The sequence below is a fragment of the Moschus berezovskii genome, chromosome 28 (assembly GCF_049115385.1).
Source record: "Moschus berezovskii isolate FMDL1 chromosome 28, NW_MosBer_1.0, whole genome shotgun sequence".
In the NCBI taxonomy this organism is placed as follows: Eukaryota; Metazoa; Chordata; class Mammalia; order Artiodactyla; family Moschidae; genus Moschus; species Moschus berezovskii.
Window position 1 is genome coordinate 3651717 of NC_142487.1, and position 26060 is coordinate 3677776.

At 41.1% G+C, this 26060-nt stretch overlaps 1 pseudogene; it reads left to right on the forward strand.

The window, feature by feature from the left end:
- The window catches only part of LOC129549585 (uncharacterized), a 113993-nt pseudogene that overhangs the window by 28630 nt on the left and 59303 nt on the right, over window positions 1–26060 (forward strand).

The window sequence follows — 26060 nt, forward strand, 5'->3', positions numbered from 1 at the left end:
ACTGGTTCCAAATAGGAAAAGGTGTACGTTAAGGTTGTATATTGTCACCTTGCTTATTTAACTTATATGCAGAGTACATCATGAGGAACGCTGGGCTGGAAGAAGCACAAGCTGGAATCAAGATTGCTGGGAGAAATATCAATAACCTCAGATATGCAGATGACACTACCCTTATGGCAGAAAGTGAAGAGGAACTCAAAAGCCTCTTAATGAAAGTGAAAGAGCAGAGTGAAAAGGTTGGCTTGAAGCTCAACATTCAGAAAACAAAGATCATGGCATCTGGTCCCATCACTTCATGGGAAATAGATGGAAAAACAGTGGAAACAGTGTCAGACTTTATTTTTTGGGGCTCCAAAATCACTGCAGATGCTGACTGCAGCCATGAAATTAAAAGACGCTTACTCCTTGGAAGGAAAGTTATGACCAACCTTGATAATACATTAAAGAGCAGAGACATTACTTTGCCAACCAAGGTCCGTCTAATCAAGGCAATGGTTTTTCCCATGGTCATGTATGGATGTGAGAGTTGGACTGTGAAGAAAGCTGATCGCCGAAGAATCGATGCTTTTGAACTGTGGTGTTAGAGAAGACTCTTGAGAGTCCCTTATACTGCAAGGAGATCCAACCAGTCCATTCTAAAGGAGATCAATCCTGGATGTTCATTGGAGGGACTGATGCTAAAGCTGAAACTGCAATACTTTGGCCACCTCATGTGACAAGTTGATTCACTGGAAAAGACTCTGATGCTGGGAAAGGTTGGGGGCGGGAGGAGAAGGGGACGACGGAGAATGAGATGGCTGGATGGCATCACCGACTCTGTGGACATGAGTTTGAGTGTACTCCGGGAGTTGGTGATGGACAGGGAGGCCTGGCGTGCTGTGATTCATGGGGTCGCGGAAAGTCGGACACGACTGAGCGACTGAACTGAACTGAACTGAACATTTGTCTATGGTATTTGTTTACAGTTCTCTTTTTGCTTTACAAAAATGTTTTAAAATTATATAATCAGATATGCCTGTCATTTAGTATACAATTCTGGTTTCTTGTTTGGTATAAATAAACATCCTCTGGTGAAGTTAATGGTTGTTTAACTGTGTAATATGTATATCACAGAACATTATGCAGTCATTGAAACGAATAAACAAGAGCTATACCATTTGACTTATAGGTATATCTTGTGTTTCATTAAGTATTAAGAAAAAAGAAATTTTATATATAATTATGATTATATATATATAAAATACAACAGTATATATAAGATATTGAAGATATACAATATACATATGTTTCCATGATCACAGAAGAAGTTTAACAAAATAAAGAGCAGACTGGCCACACTGTGGAAGTGAAAAGGGAGGTTAAAGAGGTAATTTAGACTCCCTGAACCCAGATGACTCAGTGATAAAGAATCTGCCTGCCAAATTCAGGAGACACAGGTTTGATCCCTGAGTCAGGAAGATCCCTTGGAGAAGGAAATGGCAACCCACTCCAGTACTCTTGCCTGGGAAATCCCATGGACAGAGGAGCCTGGCGGCCTACAGTCCATGGGGCTGCTCAGACACAAATAAGCGACTATGCACACACAACAATGAATTTCTTAAAAGATGTGACTAGTTTTCTTAAAAAACATACGACCCTATTATGTAAAATTATTTGTGTTGGTGAATATATATATATAACTATGCATGGAAATGTGTAAGAAAATGGTGACCAAAACATTAATGGTGTTTAAGATAGTTAGATTTCAAGGAGAAGGGAAGAGGAACGAGCAAAGAAACAAGAGGCAGAGAGAGAGAAAAAACAGAAAAGAAGTAAAAAAGAAAATATGATTTTAAACAATCAAATAAATTGAAATTCACCCTTTCCAAAAAAAAAAAAAACTGATTGGATGAGGGGGAGGACAGAAGCCTCAAGTGAAAAGGTTCCGCACCCTCTGATGTGGTAACAATTATGACAATAATCTTACCATCCCCGAATACTCCACAGAGGTATACACATAAACTTACTATAAGTAGTATCAATTTAATCAGTCTTAAAATGCAGGAAGTAAATGAGACACTGGATCAATTACATTTTCTCATTATGACCTCCACAGGCAGTGGTGAGAATTTTAGACACACCTCCTTTCTAGAAGCTAAACTTGCAAAATGATAAACGTGAGGAGTGGTTCTCAGACTTGTGTGCCCATAAAAACCACCTGAGAAGATCGTTAAAACACACATTCCAGGGTCCCAGCCTAGAAACTCTAATTCCGCAGGGACAAGTAATCCACATTTAACAAGCACCCCAGGCGAATAAGGCAGGTGTTGACAGATCACGCTGAAAAACAGTGAATTTAAGGATGTCTGATCTCATTACAAACTGATTAACCAAAGAGTTCGAGGAGTGGAGTACACTAGAGAGAACAAAGATTCTGAAGCCAGAAGATCTCCTTGGAGGCTCTCATCTGATCCCCCTTACTCCCTCACTTGCCTCTGCTCTTCCGGCCGTGGCCTCCCAGTTATCCCTCCGAGGATTTGAGCCCTGCCAAGAATGCTCTGCCTCCAAATTTCCAAGAGTTCCGTCCCTCCCAGCCTTCAGGTCCTCACTTAGATGTCACTTCTCAGTCACACCCTGGAGAGAATCTCAACTCCCATCTCACTTTCTAAGTTCTCTTTCTGCTTCATTTTTCCTCCCCAGAGCTTCTCACTGCCTAAAAGACAACATATTTAACTCGCTTATTTCTTTTGCTTATTGTGTGATTCCCATCAGGACAGGGATGTTTGCTAGTTTTCTTCACTGCCGCCTCTGAAGCACCACAAACGGGGCCTGGATCGAGTTCAAGGAGATCGCACTTGGCCAAGATAAAACAAAGCTTGAGAGATCAGTGATAGGAGGCAGATACCGGCAGGAAGTAGAGAGCTTGTTATTACACAGATCCCTGGGCCCTTCGAGAGATTCTGATTCAGGATGTTTGGAATGGAGTCTGAGCCTCTGAATTTCTAACAGGAGCCCCAGTGATACTGATGCAGCCTGCAGAACTGTCAAGTGTCTCTGCTTGCTCTTTTGTGAAAGTCAACCAAGTCTAATATGAGAAGAGATACAGGCTAAAAAGGCAGAGCTTTGTCATAACTACAATCATTTGCTGGAGGACAAAATTTGTTCCCCTAATCTCTACGTGGGCTTCCCTGGTGGTTGGATGGTAAAGAATCTGCCTGCAATTCAGGAGACTCAGGTTTGATCCTTGGGTTGGGAAGATCCCCTGGAGAGGGAATGGCAACCCACTCCAGTATTATTGCCTGGAGAATTCCATGGACAGAGGAGCTTGCTGTGCTATAGTCCATGGGGTTGCAAAGAGTCAGACACAAGTGAGCGACTAACACTTAATTTCTGCGTACCTAAGTTATCTACCCAAATAAATAAAATGATTCTGCAATAGGGATATTGTCACATAACAATGTATCATGGATATTTGTGTGTGTGTGTGTGTACCCAGTCGTTCAGTTATATCTGATTCTTAATGACCTCATGGTCTGTAGCCTGCCAGGTTCCTCTGTACATGAAATTTTCCAGGCAAGAATACTGCAGTGGGTTGCCATTTCCTACTCCAGGGCATCTTCCCAACCCAGGGATTGAACCCACGTCTCCTACATTGGCATGTGGATTCTTCACCACTGAGCCACCTGGGAAGCTCATGGATGTTTAATACAACCCAGTTTTTAGTAAAATATGATATTCAGTTTGTTTCTAATTTTTTACTCCTATAAATAACGTTTAAGATGATGTTTTTACTACATGCATTTGTCTAATTATTTCTTTCTAACAAATTCCTAGAAGGAAAGTTTCTGACTCAGAGGTTCGACCATTGCTATCCATAAGAACTTTCTCCAATGAAGAAAAAGTTCCACATCATCACAGTCCAATATTGTAGCCACCCACCGCATACAACTAATGACCACTTGAAATGTGACTAGTGCAAATGAGAAACCAAATCTTTAGTTTTATATAATGCTAATTAATTTAAATTTAAATAGCCACACATAGTGATGGACTGCCACATTGAACAGTATAGGTACAGACATTTAAAATCTTGACACATGATGCCAAATTGCTCTCCAGACAAGTTATAATTGTCCATAGTGTATAACAGAAACCATTTCTTTATCCCATTGCCAATGCTAGATATTATTGATTTACTAAATCTTTATAACCTGAAAGTCGAAATATGTCTATATGGTTTTCATGAGCATTTCTTTATTAATAATGTTGAACAGAGTGCTTTCTTCTGTCATCATCATAATCCAAATGCAAAGATTTTCACCCATTTTCAGGGGCTTGTTTTCTTGTCTTTTGTTTGTTGGGTTTTCGGGGTTTTTTTTGCCACACTGGCCAGCATGCAGGATCTTAAGTTCCCTGACCAGGCATTGAACTTGCACCCCCTGCAGTGAAAGTAGGGAGTCCTAACCACTGGACCACTAGGGAAATCCCCACCCATGTCAATTAATTGAGAAGCTGGAAATTATCTGCCTTCCAGATTTGTTTTCCTGGGTCCATATGTTTTCTTTAAAATGTATTGTGTGTGTTAGTTGCTCTGTCATGTCAGACTCCTTGTGACCCCATGGACTGTATCTCTCCAGTCTCCTCTGCCTGTGGAATTTTCCAGGCAAGAACACTGAAGTGGATTGCCATTCCCTTCTCCAGGGGATCTTCCCGATCCAGGGATCAAACCCAGGTCTCTTGCACTGTGGGCAGATTGTTTACCGTCTGAATTTACTGCCATCATTTAAATTCATATAAAAATATGAATTTTCAGTTCCACTTGAAAAAAATCAAATGATCTGGTTAACAGTGACATACAGGGAAAACATCAGTGTAGCCTCAGAAATCATTCTACCTTCAGTCTTTCTTGCCCACCAGAATTCGGCATGCCCTATTATTTTACAGGTGCCCTGCTTCACTCAGGCAAACTTCCTGCTCCAAGGCACCTGAGTTTACAATTCCTGCTCTGAATCACATTCAGAGAGGTTAAAAGGTGAATGATAATAGCTAACTTTCATTTCATACTCAGCATGCAAAAGTGATGTTGTATTTCTGGATTATCTTACCACTAACATTTAACAAGGAGAATACTATTCTAGGGATTAACTAATGTTTACTACTCCCAACGGGATTGGGTCAGTATCAGCAGTGTTGTTAAAATGCAGAACAGGCCCCACCCCCACGATTTGGGTTGGACCCCAAGAATTTTCATCTAACCCCATGCTCCCAGCACAGCTCCACACTGGGATAGGGCTTCCTCAAAGACACAGACACTCCTGGATGTGTAGTGATAATATGTAATTATGACATGGACACTTCTGGACGTGTAGTGATAATGTGTAATTATGACGACACAGTGTGAACTCATACACCCTTTTCTTCTAAAACATGCCCACATTTATTAGTTCATTTTACCTTCACAACAATTCTGTGCAGAAGGTGGATAATTAGAGCAGTCCTTTAATTGTTCATCCCATTTTACAGAAGAAAAGAAAGACACAAGAATTAAGAATCTCCTCTAAACACACAAGTTCAAACGGCCAAAGCAAGCAGGTTCCCTAACTCCTAACCTTGGTAGGATAGGCAAACACAGCAATCCGGCACACAACCCAAGCTTGTTTTCTATTTTTACTATAAAAATAGCACATGTCCAGGAACAGAGAAGACCATACGAGATATGGTTCACAGCAACAAACATTTATCCAGTGCCGATTAAGCATTAATCTGTTAATCACACTTACAGTTTCCACTGTAGGGACTGTTGAAGACACTCATAAAGCACAGAGATAAACTGAAAATAAAATCTGAAACCACAGCCTTGAAAAGAGTGAATTCCCTATGTCAGAGGACAAAAGCAAAGGCACCGAAGGGGTGGGTGGTGGGGATAAACACAGAGCTGGGCTGCAGGGAGGCAGCCCTGTGGGACTTCACATCTGGACTTGGAGGAGCTGCTATCACCAGGCAGTCAAGAATGGGAGGCAAGGAAGAGTACACAATAGGAAGCCCTCCTGGAGCCCAGGAGCACAAAGAGCTGCTGTTATCCACGTTGGGTGTGTGTTTGCCAGAAATATCAGGGCTGCTGGAACTCCAGAACTAACAAGGGCATGCTTTTGTGTAGTCTAAATTACCTTGACTGTATAAGAACTCAAGTCAGAGGATATAACTTCATCACCCACTGGTAGCCAAAAAATAACATGATTAGCGATCATGAAACTTTCTCTCTCTGATCTTTTCTCCCCCCATTTTAGGAAGCATTCCTAGCCAAAATCCACCAATTTGGATCACAGTAATGCTAATTAATAAAAATCCGCCCTTCAAGGGAAAAAAGAAAGGATTGCATTTTCACTTAAATGGCATTGATAGAGAACACTATTCATTAATTTTAACAGCCATATTTTTAAGAATAATGGATAAAATCCACCATCAGTTGAGAATACAAGAAAACTACAACTAATCTGAAAGAAACGATTGGAAAATTTGGTTCACTCACTAGTGTTGTAACTGACCTGTCCTATTGGCTTGTCTTATAGTCTTGTTCAAAATGGCTGAGGTGATGAAATTTCCACCTCTTCAAGTAGAAAACTGTAGCAATACTATAGAAAAAAAAAATTACCTCTCACCTCATGCAAGATCAAAGGAATGCAATTCAAAACAAATGGATATAATTTTACACTGATCAAATTAGTCACAATAACATAAATGTTTAAAATAAGTACACACAAATAAGTATAAATTTATGTAATCCTTCTGGAAAGTAATTTGGAGATTATAAGAAATCAGGAAATTTCCTAATTAAAAAAAAGCTAACATTTACATGTGTAAATGCTTTTTACATGTATTACTGCTTTTTTATCTTAACTGTATTAAGAGTTATTTCTACACCTACTTTACAGATTAAGAAGCTCTGAGAAAATAAGTTACTTGCCCAATATTGCCATAGGAATGGAGCTATGTTTTGGACACAGAACCTTTAATTTTGAATCCCAGCTATTTAGAACTACACTGTATTACCTCTTTAGGGAAACAATTCTAAGTTTGTTTGTTTGTTTTAAAGAAGAAGGTCCCATTCATAAGGGTAGCCATTATATATTTAAAAAAACTGGAAAATCATGAAACAGAGAAAGAGCTAAGTAAATTATAATACAATAAACTAATTGTAAACAGCAGAAAGTATAGAAAAATGTTTATAAAAAATCAGAGTAAACATGTCCAATATGATAAGACATTTGTAAAAATACACATTCACATGGTAAGGATGGGAAGGAAGCTGAACAAAAACCAAAACGATTCCATTTTAGAAGAATTTCATTACTAATTCTTAATCTTCTTTAGTTTTTGTTAGTTTTGTCAATCAAGATTACTCTCAGCACCCTTACAAATCTAACCTTCCAGTTCATATTCTTATCACCCCAATCGAACAACTCCTAAAACTTCACTCTAATGTATTTATATTACAGATATTCAGACTAAATACATCATATTCTTTGTTGTTGGCTCTGAATCTTCAAAGTACGAGATCTCTTTCTTTAACAAGAGTGATTTCTGTAACAGTGTACTTTTGAAACCCTTAACTGAGATCATATATAGTGACTAAAATCACTTAACTCTTTTTATTGTCATAACCTTGAAATCACTTCTCGGCTCCCTGCACCCCTCTAGGAATTTGCAGTTGCAGGTGTTTTAGAGATTAGAAAAGTTTCCTACTAAGAACACGATCTCTAAGTGAATATTTATAAAGTCACTAAAATAGCTTGGCTATAAGGATTATTCATATTCTAAATACTTTTGAGAATCGCTAATTAAATTAGGTAAAGTTCCTTTGAAGTAGGTCAATGAACTTTATTTCCACTTTAAGAAGAAAAGTAAGAGTCTGATAAGAGCAATTTCCCTAAAAATGGCACCATGAGCTGTGAAGAATTTTCACTCTCCTTAGCCATACACGGTGATACACAGAGGCCCATTCAGGGTTCGACGTTTTTCAGTAGCATAAACAAACATTTTGTGGGAAAATAAAGTAGCTGTTCTCCAATGATATCAATCTCATAAAAGCAGGAATGTTGTTTAAACATCTCAACTTCTTCTTTATGAATCTACCATTTAGGATTTTTTTTTTTTTTTGGTCACTCCACTAATACCCACAGATCCAACTGGTTTATCCTTACCCAGTCTTAGGACACCTACAGAACTCCCATTTTACCAAAAATCACAGAATTTTGGAGTTAGAAGGTGTCTCAGAAGCCACATGGTTCAATTCCTTTATTTAAATGGGGAGGAAATAAAAGCATTTCTGAGAAAGTTAGTTCATTTAGCTAGTTTATGGCAAATCCAAGCCTGGAACTAAGAGATATGCCCAAACGTCTTAACCTTGGCCTTCATACTATTGAAATTTTTATACTATCTCCTGTCAGCGGGAGTATTCATATATCCTTTCAATGTCTTCAGATATGTGCTGCGCTGTATAGAATAGCTATAGTTCTCATTTTCTGCTTCATAAAGAGCTCCGAAATGGAAGAAAAATCAAAGATTATAAATAACAAACCTTATAAAAACCAGGAGAAACTGGAGGGAGATAACCACTTAATAGTTCTGCTTTGCACTGAAGGCTTGTTCTAAGATTTTTAGCATTCTAACTGATAAGTGCCTTAGGCCAAATGAAAGGGTCTAACATTATCATAAGTGAATATCAAATTAAGATTCATCACCACTGAGACGCAATTCAGTCTTACATATCCAGTTCCTTTCATCCTCTATTTCCACAATGTAATTCTACTCTAACAGAAGGTTTATAGAAGAATTTACAATGGAGGAGCGTGGTTGCCTCTGGGTGGAGGAAGAACTAGGGCATTAGGGATACGGGTCTCTGAAACAGAGGGCATATTTTCCACTGGTGTTTGAAATTTTCATCCTTTGCATATAACTTCCCAATATTCATTAATTAAATCTTTCCCTTGAAACACATGCCTACATGCACGTAATTCTAATATTAATTTAATAAAACAATTATTTAAATTTTTCTCTATCTGAAATTTTCAGTATTGCGATTTGTAAAACTACATAGAAATATTCCGAAAGGGGGGGAAAAAAAACCGACACAGTTCCAAAACTCAAAAGAGGATTCCAGGATAAAGTACTCACCGCCCCCCTCCCCCCAAAAAAAGATGTACAGAGGAAGGGGAGGTTTCTAAAAGGGGCGTTTCATTCAAAAAACCTTTTGCGGACAAACTCTTCCCCATCTTTAAATAGCTATATTTTTTAAAATGAGATTTCAGTGGGATTTCCCACCTCCCGGTCGAGGTGGAGGGAGGACAAATTAAAACGTGGTTTCTGTCTTCGCCACCGGGGCCAGAGGGCCGCGGTGGTGGATAAGGACCTCGCATCAGGCACGCAACCGGAGGAAAGGAACCGATCGAGGAGGTGTTTCTACCGGCTCCGTCCGCCCCCGCGGGCGAACCCGGCTCTGGACCCGACGTGGGCTCGGGCGGACTGATCCGCCCCATGAATTGCGTCGGAACCGAGCGTTCCTTTTTCCCCGGAGCCCGGAAGACAGACTGAGGAAACTGATGAACTTTAACAAGCCGCCTCTGCATCCCTCGCCTCCCTCCCCATCCCCGGCCCTGCACACACCGCTCCGCGCCGTCCGCTCCTTAGGTCAGCTGTCAACACAACCCTTTGTGTCTCCGTCGGCACAAGAGGGGTCCCCAGCCCCTCACAGAGAAACTCGAACGATGGCCGGAGAACACGCGCGCGCGCGCGTGACCGAGTGACACTTCGTGCGGAGCCGAGCCGCCCGGGCACCCCGGCAAACGCCCGGCCACCGCCGGACGCTCCCAACTTTCCACCCGGGGCTCGACTCTCTCCATCCTCGCGCGTCACCTCCGCGCCTCCCTACCTGCCGTCCCCCACCTCGCGCCCGGGAGACCCCCCTCGGCGGCCCGCGGGCTGCAGGAGACGCTCCCGAGGGGCGCTCCCCGCCTCCCGCAGCCTCCGGGCTCGGGCTCCCTCGCTCCCGCCACAAAGGCGGCGGTGACAGGCCTCTGGCCTTGGGGCGCGGAGCGCACGGGCTGGGTCTCCTCGTGGGGCTTGGGGCTGGCACGGGCGCCCGGCCTGGCCGCACAAACGCAGCGGCGCTCACGCCCCGCGCTCCGCGCAGCTAGCCCTCCGGAGAAAGTCAGCCGCGCGCCGGCCCGCGCAGCCAGGGTGTGCACAGCCCGCCAAAGGGCAGCGCCGGCGGGGCAGCGGCGCGCGCTCGCGCCCGTCTGGCCGCCTCTCAGCACCACCGCCCCCGCGCCCCGCCGCCTCCCCGCGCCCCGAGTCCCCGCAGCCGCTCACCTGGCCCTGGCAGCGCGCGAGGGCCGAGGACCGGGGGTGGCCCTCGCCTGGGTCGGGGCTCGTCTCCCCACCCCCAGCCGGGTGGCGGCGCCGCGCTCCGCTCGCTCGGCCGCGTTCCTCCGAGGAGCTAGCGCCGCCGCTGGCTGGCGTCTGTGTGTGCCGGGCAAGCCGGCCGCGCGCCCAGGTCCCTGGGGCGGAGCGAGGCGGCGGCCGCCGCGGCCGGAGGCGGATTCCTCAGGTGCGGCCCCTCCCGCTTCCCCGGGACCTCGGCGGCGGCGGGGACCCCCGGGCCCCCGCTGCGCCCCGCCTCTCGGCCGACAGCCCTTCCAGGCGCCCCAGTCCCTGACCCTCACGGAGTGCAGTGGGGAGTGGGCGCGAGGCCCCCCGCCCCGGTGAATCCCCTCGCCCCGGGGGCTCGCGCCTCCATTCCCAAACTCGTCCGGCCCCCGGGGGTGACGTGTGTGGCCACTGCGGGGACGTGTCTGTCCACTGCGGGGAGTGGAGGGGTCTTCTCGGGAGGAGGACTGTCCCCCACAAACGCCCCCGGAGTGGCTGACTGGCTCAGCCGAGAAGAAAAATTTATTTTCTCGCGGATTCCACCTTCATTCATAGAGTGCTTTGGCCTCGCTGCGGGATTGCTTTCTCTGGCCGCTGGACGGCGGGCAAAGAGCCCTAAGCGTGAGCTCGAAGTGGGCGATCGGGGGTCGAAACCCTTCGGCCTTTTGCTTGAAGTGGGGCTGGAGGATGGGGCGGGGACGGGACACGCACAAAACCCAAGTGACACCCCCTTTCCGCCCGGGGGCTCCGGCCGGATCTTCCTGGACACCTCCCAAACGAGCACACTGCCTCGCCTCCTGCTCGCCCCGGGACCCGAGCCTTCCCGGGCCGGGAGGGCTGCTCCGACCGACCGCGGGGTCTCGACGGGGCGGCGGGGGTAAGCTTCTGCAGAGATACTTGGACCCCGTGGTGACAGATGTAGCTCCATTCTTCACAGCTGGTGGGTTTTGTGATTAGAGCTGGAGCTCATTTATTTTTAAAACGGTCATTGTGGCCAGAGATGGGCGACTAGACGCCTTTGCTGGATGGCCCACACTGGAAGAAACCGCTCCAGGCTGGATGTTATGGGAGAGTCTAGCTAAAAGCTAATCTATTTGCTGTGCCTTTGGGGCCAGCATAGCCCGGGGTAGGTCAGCCGATGGGTGGCTGTGGGGAACGGACCGCGGTGCCAGGCCCCGGGCGGGTTGGTTATCAGTCTTGAGAAGGTATCATTGTCAGTTACAGTTTAAAGACAGCTTCAGTTAAAGCAGATCTCATAAGATCTCTAAGTCAGTACGTTTTGTTTGCTCGTCTTGCTTTTTTTTTTTTAAGAACCGAAATGCATTTCCCCCTCCCCCTCCCCATTTCTCTTTTGGTCCATACAGAGGGAACTGATTGGAAGACAGTAACTCAAGACATAGTTCAGTTGTGGCTTGCAAAAAGTAAGCGATTTGTTTATGATTTGGATTTGTCTTCTCTTCATCCTTTACTGGGAACACAAGCTCAAGTACCATTTTTTAAAATCGTTTTCTTCCATGTGGGAATAAGGAGTAGACATGTTTTTTTGCCTTGCTCTACAATTGAATCCTCATTGTCCAGTCTTTTAAAACACAAGAGAACACTTTTCTTTGCCGTGAGGGTGGGAGCCATGTCTGGCTCAGTCACGGTCTGTAATGCCACTGTCCTAGATCTTGGACACAATACAGGCTTAGTGAATGAGATCAGCGCGGTTTTTAAATGACTCCAATACAGAAAGGTGCCGCTGATTAGCAGCATTAAAGCTCAAGGTATCAAAAAGGAATCGAATGTCAGTTCACACACTCTACTTGAGAACCAGCCATATATGTGGGAAAGACAGTGAGTAGAAACTTAAAATTTCAAGTTCACCTCCGTGCATGAAAACTAAGCTCATGGGAGGTTAAAGCAAGCAACCATCTTTTGAAAAACCCAGTCTGTCACAGGGTTGGTTGAGCTGAGGAGGGGAACACCTTCCATTTTAAAGATAAGGAAACAGGGAACAATGAATAGCCTTTATGTAAAACCACAGTGCAGTTTTCTCTTAGTTTAGTTCAAGGACCATTTGTTGAGCATCAAACACACTAAACTCTGAAGATGTGAAGGTAAATTTGGCACAGTTGCTCAAGAACCTTAGACCTATATTACAGAACTCCAGTATTCATTCTCCATTCATTCAACAAATATTTATTGAGCACCTACTGTGAGCCAGATGGCGAAGTGAGAACTGGTAATTCATCAGTAAACAAAAGAAGTCCCTAACAAGGTTAAAAAGTTCATGATGGTAATCTATCTATATTCTGGTAGTTTGAAAATGTTTCAGTATCTCCTTCATTAAATAACACTCCCTTGCTTTGAATTTATTTGTGTATATGTCTTGTCTCTTCTTTTTGAGGTTTATGTATTCCTCCTCATGTCCAGTAGACATCTGTGATTGTAAAATATGACAGAATTGGGACTTCGCTGGTGGTCCTGTGGCTAAGACTCTACACTCCCAATATAGGGAGCCTGGGGTTCTATCCCTGATGGGGGAACTAGATCTCACATGCCACACCGAAGAGTTTGCATGCCACAACTAAAAATTCCACACACTGCCATGAAAGATTCCGCATGTTGCAACTAAGACCCAGCACAATCAAATAAATAAGTAGATTTAAACAAAAAATTGTTAATAAAAATATAACAGAGTTAAGGGTGAACCCTTTGGAGTTAAGGTGAACCCTTTGGACCCATGGTTTTGAATCCTGGCTCCAAGGCTTACCTATTATGTAACCTTGACAGTGTTCCCATTTGTAGAATAGCATCATGATAGTACGAACCTGAGGGAGTAGCCGTGCAGATTAAGACAATGCACAGTGCCGAGCTCACTATAAAATGTTAACTCCTATCATCTGTGAATCCCTCCTCTTTGTAACAATGAGTCCCAAATGCTTTTGCAGAGATTCACTGCATTAGAACCACATTCAGTGAAACACATGACTCATAGCCGTCAGGATCCATAGAAATGACGGAATCCTTCTCAGTGATGATTGGGAAGGTCCTCCATCTGAACGATGGGGGACATTCCATGATTACATCCTGGTTCTGCTCTCAAGAATGAATACCCTTTTGCATTAATTTCTGTGGCCCTTGGCTTACAGTCTCTTCCTTGTTCATTATCCTTTATGACCACATCTGAAGTGGTCCTTGGGAAGTAAGCCCTTCTTGGAGACCTCAGTTTTCACAACCCATTTCCTGTTGGTACAAGTTTGGGATCCTGAGAGCTTATTTACAGTTAGTTACTTACAACTGGATTTGTGATTTGGCCACACAATTCCCTCATACACTTAGTGGGCTGTTGGTTGATTTTAGTCACTGAGTTGTGTCCAATTCCTTTGTGACTCCATGGACTGAAGCCCGCCAGGCTCCTCTGTCCTTGGGATTTCCCAGGCAAGAATACTGGAGTGGGTTGCCATTGGCTACACCAGGGGATCTTCCTGGACCAGGGATCGAACCCATGCATTTGTAGGTGGATTCTTTATCAGTGAGCCACCAGGGAAGCCCACACTTAGTAGACTTCATATTTATTTGCTTCCGTTGAGTTCTAGGTGCCGATAGTTCCATGTAAAGTTCTTTTCTGAACATAGTTTCAAATAATTGATTTCTTTGCTTCCTCACCCTGATCCTTTCTCTCTAGGTTCAGGTTTGAGACTTGGTGGCTCAGCATCTTGTGTACCGTCGTAACCAGTACCTTCCATGAGGAAAGGGGATGCTACTTCGCTACTAAGTGCCAGTTCGCTGGCTTCACTACCTAATCCCAACCTCCACTCTGCTACCATCGTCCTAAGAGGGTCAGACCACTACAGGGAATTGAACAGTGGTCCCTCTAATTCCAGATGGGAGGTCAGTTACTGATGCTGAATGACCTAGAGCTCCACCTTTAAATATGAACAAAGTCCGTGCTCTGCCACATTTTATAATCACAGAGGCATACTGGGCATGATGAGGTATACATAAACCTCAAAAAAGGAAGCAAGACACACACACAAATCCACTAGTCATGAAAAGAAGATCCACTATTTGAAAGAAGAGGGCCAAATTAGAGCAACTCTCACTCACTGAAATGGAATTAATGCAGGAAATAGGAGAAAACTTTTTTTTTTTTAATCCTGTTTAGGTTCTTAACTGAAATGTAAAGAGTGACAAGGGCAAGTAATTGTGAAAATGGAGCATCTAAGAGCCAGAATGTCCTCAGAAATTAAAAAAAAAAAATAGATGAATGTTTAAGTTGAAAAGATTATGAAAGAAGTTAATAGGAAAATAGATGCTACTGAAAACTGAATTAGTGAATTATAAGACCATATCAAAAAATCCTTCTAGAGCATAGCAAAAAGATAAAGAAACAGAAATTGTGAAAGAAAAGATTTTTTTAATGTTAAAAATATATCCAGGAGATCTAATAGTTATATGTTGAAAGTTTTAGAAGCAAAAAAAAAAGGAATAGATATTGTATTTTACAATACTTACTTTTTAGTATATGAATACTACAAGATATGTAGACATCATTGAAAGAAATTAAGGCTTAAATAAAGGGAAACAACAGTGTTGTTGGAGTTTAAGAGTTAATATTGTTATGGTAGCAATACTCCCCAAATTGATCTACAGATTCAGCACAAATCCTGTCAAATTCCAAAATTGTTCCTTTCTTTTATGAAGGAATTGAAATTTGACCCTATAATTTATGAATTATATGGAAATGCAAGGGATTCAGCCAAAGCAATCTTTCTTTTGTCATTTTTTTATTGTGGAAAAAAGCACATAATATAAAACATACTATTTAACCATATTTAACTGTATGGTTCAGTGGCACCAAGTATCCAAAATTATCTTATAAAAAAGAAACTTTTTACTTTGTATTGGGGTATAGCCGATTAACAAACAATATCGTGATAGTTTCAGGTGAAAGGCAAAGGGACTCAGCCATACATATATACAGGTATCCATTCTCCCCCAAACTCCCCTCCCATCTGGGCTGCCACGTAACATTGAGCAGAGTTCCATGTGCTATACAGGAGGTCCTTGTTGGCTACCCATTTTAAATATAGTAGTGTGTACATCTCCACCCCAAACTCCCTAACTATCCCTTCCCCCAGTCTTTCCCCCAGCAACCATAAACTCATTTTCTAAGTCTATAAGTCTAAGTCTGTTTCTGCAAAACAATCTTTTTAAAAAATAAAAAAATTCAGACTATAGTTTCCAATTTCAAATCTTATTACAAAGCTCTAGTAATCAAGATAGTATGGTACTGGCATAAGGACTTACGTATAGATCAAAAGGATAGAATTAAGAGTCTACAAATAAGCTCATGCATCTATGGTCAATTGCTTTTCAACAGGTTGTCAATACAATGGGGAAAGAATAGTCTTTTCAACAAACAGTGCTGGGACAACTGAATATCCACAACCAAAAGAATGAATTTGGACATTTGCCTTAGAGCAGCTACAAAAATTAACTTAAAAGGGATCTTAGATCTAAATGTAAGAGCTGAAACAACAAAATTCTTTTCATAGAGTTCTTTGACATTGGGTTAGATAATGGTTTCTTAATATGACACCAAAAGCACAAGCGACAAAGGAAAAACTAGATAAATTGATTCATAAAATTAAAAACTATGTGCATCAAGGGACAGCATCAAAAAAGTGAAAAGACAACCCACAGTATAAAAGAAAATATTTTCAAATCATATATCTGATATGGACTTGTTATCTAGAATATATGAAAAACCCTTGCAACTCAACAATAAAAAGACAAATAATCCAGTGAAAGATAGACAAAGGATTTGAATAGACATTTCTCCAGAGAAGACATATAAATGGCCAATAATCATGCAAAAGATGTGCAGCATAATTAGCTACTGGGGAAGTAGAAATCAAAACCACAATGATATATCATGTTATATATACTAGGATGGCTACATTTTTTTAAAAAAAGTAACAAGATATATAGAATGGAATGTTATTCAGCAAGAAAAGGAACAAAATTCTGACACATATAACAATGTGGATGAACCTTAAGACATTATGCTAATGGCAATAAACCAATCACATAAGGACAAATACTGTATACACAAATACAAATACACTTATATGAGATACCTAGAACAGTCAAATTCCTAGAGACAGAAAGTAGAATGAACAATAGTTGGGGTGGGGATGAGGACTCTGAAGCGGGCATGAGATCATGGTGGGTTGTTGTTTAATGGATACAGTTAGGTTTAGGCTTAAGGTTAAAGTTTCAGTTTGGGAAGATGAAAAAATCTTGGGATGGATGGTGGTGATGAATGTACAACAATTTGAATATCCATTACTTTGTCAACAAATGTCCGTCTAGTCAAGGCTATGGTTTTTCCCGTGGTCATGTATGGATGTGAGAGTTGGACTGTGAAGAAAGCTGATCACCGAAGAATCGATGCTTTTGAACTGTGGTGCTGGAGAAGACTCTTGAGAGTCCCTTGGACTGCAAGGAGATCCAACCAGTCCATCCTAAAGGAGATCAATCCTGGGTGTTCACTGGATGGACTGATGCTACAGCTGAAACTCCAATACTTTGGCCACCTCATGCGACAAGTTGACTCACTGGAAAAGACTCTGATGCTGGGAAGGATTGGGGGGTGGGAGGAGAAGGGGACGACAGAGGATGAGATGGCTGGATGGCATCACCGACTCGATGGACATGAGTTTGAGTGAACTCTGGGAGTTGGTGATGGACAAGGAGGCCTGGCGTGCTGTGATTCATGGGGTCGCAAAGAGTCAGTCATGACTGAGCGACTGAACTGAACTGAACTGAATCCCACTAGAATGTACACTTAAAATGTTTGAAATGGTGACTATAGTTAACCATAATAATAAAAAAGAGATTTAGAACATTTTTTTAAGCTATAATAACAGATGTTTGTTAAGCTATAATAACAAATGGAGCCTTTATACATTGCTGGTAGGAATGTAAATGGTGTAGCTCTGTGAAAAACAGTTTAGCAGTTCCTCAAAATAGAGTTATAATATGATCCAATAATTCCATTCAGAGACGTATACCCCAGAGAATTTAAAACATATATTTGCACAGAAACTTGTACATGAATGTTCACAGCAGGATTATCCATAGCAGCCAAAAGGTGGATACAATGCAAATGTCAATCAACCAATGCATGGATAACCAATATGTGTCCTATCCATGCAATGGAACACTATTCAGAAGTTTTTTAAAAATGAAATGCTGATACATGCTCCAAAATGGATGAACCTTAAAAACATGAAATGAGCCAGGCATTAAAGGTCATATATTGTATGATTCCACTGATGTGAAATATCTAAAATAGGTGAGCCCATAGTGATGTAAGGGGTAGACTGGGCTTCTCAGGTGGCTCAGCAGTAAAGAATCCACCTGCTGATATAGGAGACGTGGGTTCGACATTGGTATATGAATACATTCTTAGCATTAATAACAATAAACTAAGTGAGCTAGATTTCCTTAGTGAAAGACAAAAATCTTTGAAAAAAGAAAATTTAGCTATATTCTCCTTATACATTATACCCAAAATAAAACAACATAGAAATATTGAAAATAAATGGATGACCTATTAAGGTTACAAGCACATGTAGAGGGGGGGAAAAGTAGCAATATAAAATCAAAGTGAAATTCATGATTGAAAAGTAAATATCAAGCAGGACAATAAAACCAATTTACTTGGAAGAATAGCAGACATTTATTATACACTCACTACATGCCAGGCACTCAACTGAGGATTTCCAAAAGTAATCCTTACAACACTATGGAGTGACTGTAGCTCACATTTCCGTTCTGCAGATGAGGAAGTAGACTTAAAAAGATTAAGTGTTCTCAGCATCTGCCACACAGCAATAGATGGACGTGGAACTCAAACCCTAATGTGCTAACTCCAAAGTGTACATTTGTAGCACCAACATATTTAAATAAATAACAAGTGGGGCTAAAAGAAGAATTTGTTTAAAAATTTTTAACCCACTTCTCAAAGAACTGGATAGATCTCATAGACCAAAAATAAATAGAAGAGACAATTGAGGGACTTCCCTGGCAGTCCAGTGGTTAAAACTCTGTGCTTCCAACTGCAGGGGACATGATCACTGATTAGGGAACTAAGATCCCTCATGCCCATGCAGTGAGGATTTGGGTAATATAAGAAAACACATACCTGGGCTTCCCTAGTAGCTCAGTGGTAAAGAATCGCCTGCAATGCAGAAGCTGCAGGAGATGAAGATTCGATCCCTGGGTCCAGAAGATCCCCTGGAGGAGGGCTATGGGATCCCACTCCAGTATTCTTGCCTGGAGAATCCCATGGACAGAGGGGCCTGGCAGGTTACAGTCCATGGGGTTGCAAAGAGTTGGACACAACTGAGCACCTAATATGAACATGAACATCTCAGGCACAGAGTCATAATAAGGGCTATTGAAAACGTCAAGGAATTTCTTCCTTTACTTTTCTGTTTCTTTCACCAATACAATTTTCGGGGAGGAGGTATAATTTACATACTACATTACACTAGTTTTAAGTGTACAACATAATGATTCCATACTTTTATACGTTGTGAAATGATCACCACAATAAGTCTAGTTAACTTCTGTAGGGAATTTTCTGGTTAGGACTCCATGTTTAGGACACTGCTAAGGGCATGGGTTCAGTCCCTGGTCAGGGAACTAAGATCCCACACGCCACGTGATTCAGCCAAAAAAAAAATTGTGATTATACATATTGACAGAATTTTTTTTCTTGTTAAGAGAACTTTTAAGTTGTACTCTCTTACCAACTTTCAAATATGCAATACAGTGTTATTAACTATAGTTGTCATACTGTACATTATAGCCACATTGCTTATTTATTTTTTAAACTGGAAATTTGTATCTTTTACCCATTTTATCCCTTTACCCATTTCATCCACTGCCTTCCTTCCCATCCCCTCCATAGAAACCATCCACCTATTCTCTATATTTACGAGCTTGTTCTTTTGTGGGTTTGTTTTTTTTTTGGTCTTTTTTGTTTTGTTTTTGTTGTTTTGTTCTCAGATTACTCATATAAATGAGCAATCATTTAATATTTTGTTTTTGTCTGGTATATTCCACTTAGCATAGCACCCTCAAGGTCCATCCTTGTTGCTGCAAATGGCAAGATTTCCTTCTTTGGGCTGAATAATATTCCATTTTGTATAGATATAGATCACATTTTCTTCATCCATCCATCTGTCAATGGACATATATTATTTCCATATATATTTCCATATCTTGGTTCTTGCAAATGATGCTGCAATGAATTTGAAGGTATATATATATATTGAAGTTAGTGTTTTCATCTTGTTCAGATAAATACCCAGAAGGGGAATTGTTGGATATTTGGTACTTCTATTTTTAATTTTTTGAGGAACCTCCATATTATTTTCCATACTGGTTGTATCATTTCACATTCCCACCATGAGTGCACATTGGTTCCCTTTTCTCCACATCCACGCCAGCATTTGTTATCTCTTGTCTTTTTGACAACAGCCATTTTGACAGGTGTGAGGTAGTATCTCATTGTGGTTTTGATTTTCATTCCCCTGATTAGCGATGTTGAACATTTTTTTCATGTACCTGTTGGCAGTCTGTATGTGTTCTTTGAGAAAAAGTTTACTCAGATCTTCTGCCCATTTTAAAATCAAATTATTCAGTTTTTTAATATTAAATTGTATGAGCTTTTTTCATAGCCTGTGTATTAGGAATTTCTTAACTTTGTCATTTCTCTATATTTATTAGATTCTTCAGTGATTAACAGTAAACTCCATAAAACCTAAGGACCAGGTTGTTGACCTTTGGGCATCTGAGGACAAAGGAATTTATGGAAATTCCAAGACTCCACAGTCAGTATTGTTAAAGAAAATGACAAAAGAATGCAGGGACAATGACAGCATAAAAAAGGAAAGACAAGAAGGCGACCCTTGGGGCCTCCTCCCCTCCCCCACACAAGAAAAGGAGAAGATAGGGAGCTGCCTGCGCCTAACTAACAGCCTGGAAGTTTCTCTGGTTTCCCAACACCTGTAACTCCTCTTGTTCAGACAACTGCAGCCACCTTTTTGCCAGTCTCTTATATCTCCTCTCTTGCGGTTTTTTCAGCCGATGTGTTTATTTTCCTCATCTTCGAGTAACAGAGCTGGGACTGTGGGGGACTAAGGCCCCTGGGGTGCAATGTGTAAGGAAGCACCACTTTCAGGTGGCAACCCCGCATCTCCACCATCCTGGGAGAGTCTTTCTTAATTCTGCACCCTGGGTGTACACTGAGCACAGGCTATCCAGTCCTCGAGCATGTGTGCTAAGTCGATTCACTTGTGTCTGACTCTTTGCAGCCCTATGGACTGTAGCCTGCCAGGTCCTCTGTCCATGGGATTCTTCAGGCAAGAAAACTGGAATGGGTTGCCGTGCCCTCCTCCAGGGGATCTTCCTGAACCAGGGATCGAACCCGTGTCTCTTGGGTCTCTTGCGTCTCCTGTATTGGTAGGTGGGTTCCTTACCACTTGCACCACCTGCGAACCCCATAAATAGCCCTCCCTGAGACCAGCTCTCCAACCTGACTTCCTACTGCATCCCTCTTTCTCTCTCCATTCCAGTCACATGTATTACCCTCCCTGGTGCTCCCCCAGGCCATTCCTGCCTCCTGTCTTTGCCATTTGAGCTACCTAGAAATCTGTTCACTCAGAGAGTAGCACATTTTACTTCTTAATATTTTTCAGTTCTCTGCTTAAACAGCACATTCTCTCTCAGAAGCTATCTAAAATAGCACCCTCATCACTATTGTACAGCTTATCCCTTCATATTGCTTTTTCTTTAAGGTACTTATTACAATCTATATTTTATTACTTATTTATTTGTACATTATATGTCTTCTCCACTAGAATGTGTGCTAATGAGGGAAAGGATTTTTGTCTGTGTTTTTCTAGGTGCTTTATCTTCAGCACCTAGAACGGTGATTGGCATAGGGCAGGAGCAAAATGAATATTCATTGGATAGACAGATGAATTCTGCTCAGTTTTATAGCTCATCTTCATGATCGTCTTACCCATTACAAGCCTTTATGGTAACTGTCAAGATTTCTGCTTGTATTTCCAAGGCATCTATCATAGTGCTCTGCATTTCATACAAACTCCATAAATGTTAAATTGAATTAAATCTACCTCTCTGTAACTTCTTCTCCCTTAATTCTTATCCACCACACATAATTCTGTAAGATTAAGCTACCTAAAATCTGGATCTGATCATGTTTCTGTACTATTATTGTAAAACCTCCAAGGAATTTTTTTTTCTGAATTTTTCATGAAAATATTGTTTTGGGAAATCTTCTGTTTATGAAATACAGATAGAGTTCATACGTGTAACTTAATCCTCACAATTACCCATAAGACAAGTAATACTCTTGTCACTTGACATATGAGGAAACAGAGCCTCAGAGAAGTTTAGTACTTTTTTCAGGCGCAGTTATCTAACAATTGTCTGATCTATTTGATTCCAAGAATGCAGCTGCCACACTACATTTTGCTGTAATTTCTTTGGTATTCAAAGCCTTCCACAATATGATTCTTATCTGTCTTTGCAGTCTTGTTCTTCTTTAACCAGAAACTAATATTAAACCATAGAAGTGTAACCTTCCTATGAGGTCTCATGTAAGCTAGTGGAAAATGGCAACTGAGCAATCCATTAATAATAGGGACATAATTTAAAAGAAAATACTATTTCACTCCAAGGACTGCTTATGAAATTAATATCTATAAGTTTAACTTGAAATACATCAAAAATAAGATGGACTGATAGATGGATAGGGTGATATTAATAGATATGTGACAAAACATATATAGTAAAATGTTAACTATATTTATGAATGTAAGTGAAGAGAATATGGTTCTTCATGGTAAAATGTTTTTGACTTATGCTTCAAAATTTTTATAATAAAATCTTGTGAAAATGTATTAAACAATAAGGAAAAATTTTATAATGAAGTAGTATATTTTAAAACATGAGAAAATTGTATATAAAAAGAAACTCTGTCCCTCCCCCCCAAGAAAACTAATTTACTAAATTATTACTAGTAAATGTGTTTAGAAATTTTAATTTTTCCCTTGTGTAATTTTAGCATTTTACAAATGTTTAATGAACACGTTATAACATTAAATTTAAAAAATAAAGCGTTTTAAAAAGTAAAAATGCATAATAAATTGCACTTTACAGCCCTACAATAAAATTAGCAGGATTCATGAGAAAGAATAGGAATCAACAGACAGAAGCAGGTAGATCAAATGGAGAATTGGCCCTAAGACTGCCTCTCTACTTTGATAAATATTACCTGACTTACTTATAGGGCTTCCAGGTGACGCAGTGGTAAAGAATCCACCTACCAGTGCAGGAGACACAAGAAACTTAGGTTTGATCCCTGGGTTGAAAAGATCCCCTAGAGGAGGAAATGGCAACACGCTCCGGTGTTCTTGCCTGGGAAATCGCATGGTCAAAGGAGCCTGGCGGGCTGTAGCCAGGGGGGTCGCAAAAAATCAGACATGACTGAGCAACTGAGCAGGCACGCACCAATTATTTACAGGATCACTCCCCTCCCTTTACCAAAAGGGATCTGCTATGAAAATACACCTATTTTCTGTGTTTTCCTTGATGATCAAAAGGCCATTACTAATGGAACTCTTTCACACCCCTCTAGGTCCTACTGCTTAGAGTTAAACCATATCCACATGGGCCTTGACAGCAACCCTTCACTAGAACCCACTCTCTGTGTTAATGGAGGCTTCCCAGTCGTGTGGGGGTGAAGATTTGGTAAATCCATCTTGATTTTTGTAAGAATGCATCAGATTTTTGTAAGAATGTTCCTGGAATTCCGACTCCCTACTGTTAACATAAATAAATTCTCTACATCAGCATGCCAGAATGGAGTTGGGCTTTAGAGCTAAGGTCAAGGGTAGGGTCAGTCAGCAGGGGTCTTACAAAACCTCAGAGGCTGTGACATCTCAGTGTAGGGTGAGTTTTTTTTTCTAACATAAAAGTGTTTGCAGATTCTTGAAACCAACAAACAAATGTGACTTCACATTTTTTTTTTTTTTTTTGGTCTCTTTGAAAAAAAAAGAAACTCTCTTGAAGTTATCAGATGGCAAACTCAAATAAAGTTCTCTAGGCTTCATTTAATTAAAAGATAACTTTTCTTAGACAGCTATTATTTTAATCAGGTAATTTTCCACCATATATCAAACAGAATCCATTTAATGGGCAAATTTAAACACAAAAAGTTGTCTTTAAGGCAGGATCTTTGAAGAAAACACTAGAGAATCAAGAAACTATAAAATTAATATCAAAAAAATTATTGGGCTTCAATTATGTATCCGGCACAATTTCAATGTTCTAGTACCATACAGATTTACCCATAACTACAATTTGGTTTGAATTACCTGAGGATGAAATTGAACATGTTCTTCAAGTTTGCAATATATATAAAAGTCACATGATTGGTTAATTAGCCCTAGCAAAATAATTGTTTCATATAGATCTACAAATATACATTTAATGTAAAAATGAGGACTCGTAGCATTTTTTAAGCCAGAAAAGGCATTTTTATTTCAAATTATGTTTTTAGAACACAGTCCTATGTGACATTTCATGAAAAAACAACATCATTTTAGAAAGAATAGACATATTTGCTGAAGTTGAAGCTCCGATCCTTTGGCCAACTGATGCGAAGAACCAGCTCATTGGAAAAGACCCTGATGCTGGGAAACTTTGAAGACAAAAGGAGAAGACAGCGGCAGAAGATGAGATGGTTGGATGGCATCACTGACTCAATGGACATGAATTTGAGCAAACTCCAGCAGATACTGAAGGACAGGGAAGCCTGGCATGCTACAGTTCATGGGGTCGAAAGGGATCAGACACGACTTAACAGCTAAACAACAATAACAAATGGAGGATAAAACATGAACAAGATCCAGTCTCTCAAATTGTTCATTGTCAAGTTGGGACAAGAAAGATATTCAGCTATTGTGTAGAAGACAGAATGTGACATGTGCTCTAAGAGGTTAGAACAGAAAGCCGTGGGAACCCTGAGGAAAGAGAAGATACAGGCTTTAGAGAGAAACAATTTTTTTATAAAGTCTTTTAGTGTCCGATCTGGAAGAAACTGGGAGAATTTAACAGGTAGAGAGATTAGTGTGGTGGATAGTCCAGGTAAAGGAATTGTGTGAGTTAAAGGCAGACAGGCAGAAAAACTATGTCCTTGTCCAGGAAGGAAAGCATAATCTGATCTGATGGTATATGCAGTGCAAGCAAGCAGTGCTGAGAAATAAGGCTGGGCAGGGAAGTTGAGGACATACCTTTGGATGACCTCGAAAACGCCATTAAAGCTTTTGGAAGACAATGGGAAATGGAGCCGGGTACTGGTATGACCTGACCTGCAACTTAGGAAGATTATCTGGCAGCAATATATGAGTTGAACTGGAAAGAGAGAAAAGGAAGGCAAAGAAATAAGGAGGAATCCAATTCAATAACCCAGAACAGAGATGTTAGGGCCTGAACTTGAACAGGGTTGATGGAAACTGAAAGGCAGGGATAGATAAAAGACATTTCAGAGATAATAGTTAAACTGGCTTTTGTATTATTTGTTTTGGGGGGACTTCCCAGGTGGCTCAGTGGTAAAGAATCCACCTGCCAATGCAGGAGATGGGGGTTTGATCCTTGGGTCGGGAAGATCCCCTGGAGAAGGAAATGGCACCCATTTCAGTATTTTTGCCTGGGAAATCCCATGGACAGAGGAGCCTGGCTGGCAACAGTTCATGGAGTCGCAAAAGAGCTGGACACGACTTAGCAACTATTATTTGCTTTTGCTTTTCTTCTGTTGGAAATTCTTGATGGGAACTGTGACTTTAATTGGCTGATGGAGGGAAACCAGGTGCCTAGTAAATCATGTTGGTTTGTAGCTTATGTATTTTTAAAAGGCCAAACTAGTTAATAAACCTTGGAACATCCTGATCTTAGTACAAACATTTGATGTGCTCACATTTTCTAACATTATAGTTATTTCAGTTAGTTTTTTTAATGTGTAGCTACTATGTTGTCTCAAAGAGTCAGACACGACTGAACTGACTGACTGACCGACTATGTTGTTGGGGGCTTCCCTGGTGGCTCAGTGGTAAAGAATCAGCCTGCCAAAGCAGAAGATGTGGGTTCAGTCCCTGGGTCGGGAAGATCCCCTAGAGAAGGAAATAGCAACCCATTCCAGTATTCTTGCCTGGGAAATCCCATGCACAGAGGAGCCTGGTAGGCTATAGTCCATGCGGTAGAAAAAGAGTTGGACACAACTTAGCGAATAAACAACAACAACTATATAGTTAAGGACATTTCATCATCTCATCATTCTCATGAGCCAAAATTATTTTTAAATAAATTAAGAGACAAGCCCACAGTTAACATCACACTCAGTAGTGTGATGTTGAAAAATAAAGAATAAGACAAGGATACCCACTCCGACCACTTTTATTCAATGTAATATTAGAATTTGTAGCCAGAGAAATTAGGCAAGAAAAAGAAAAGGCATCCTCATTGAAAAGAAAAAAGTATCACTATTTGCAGATGACTTAATATTA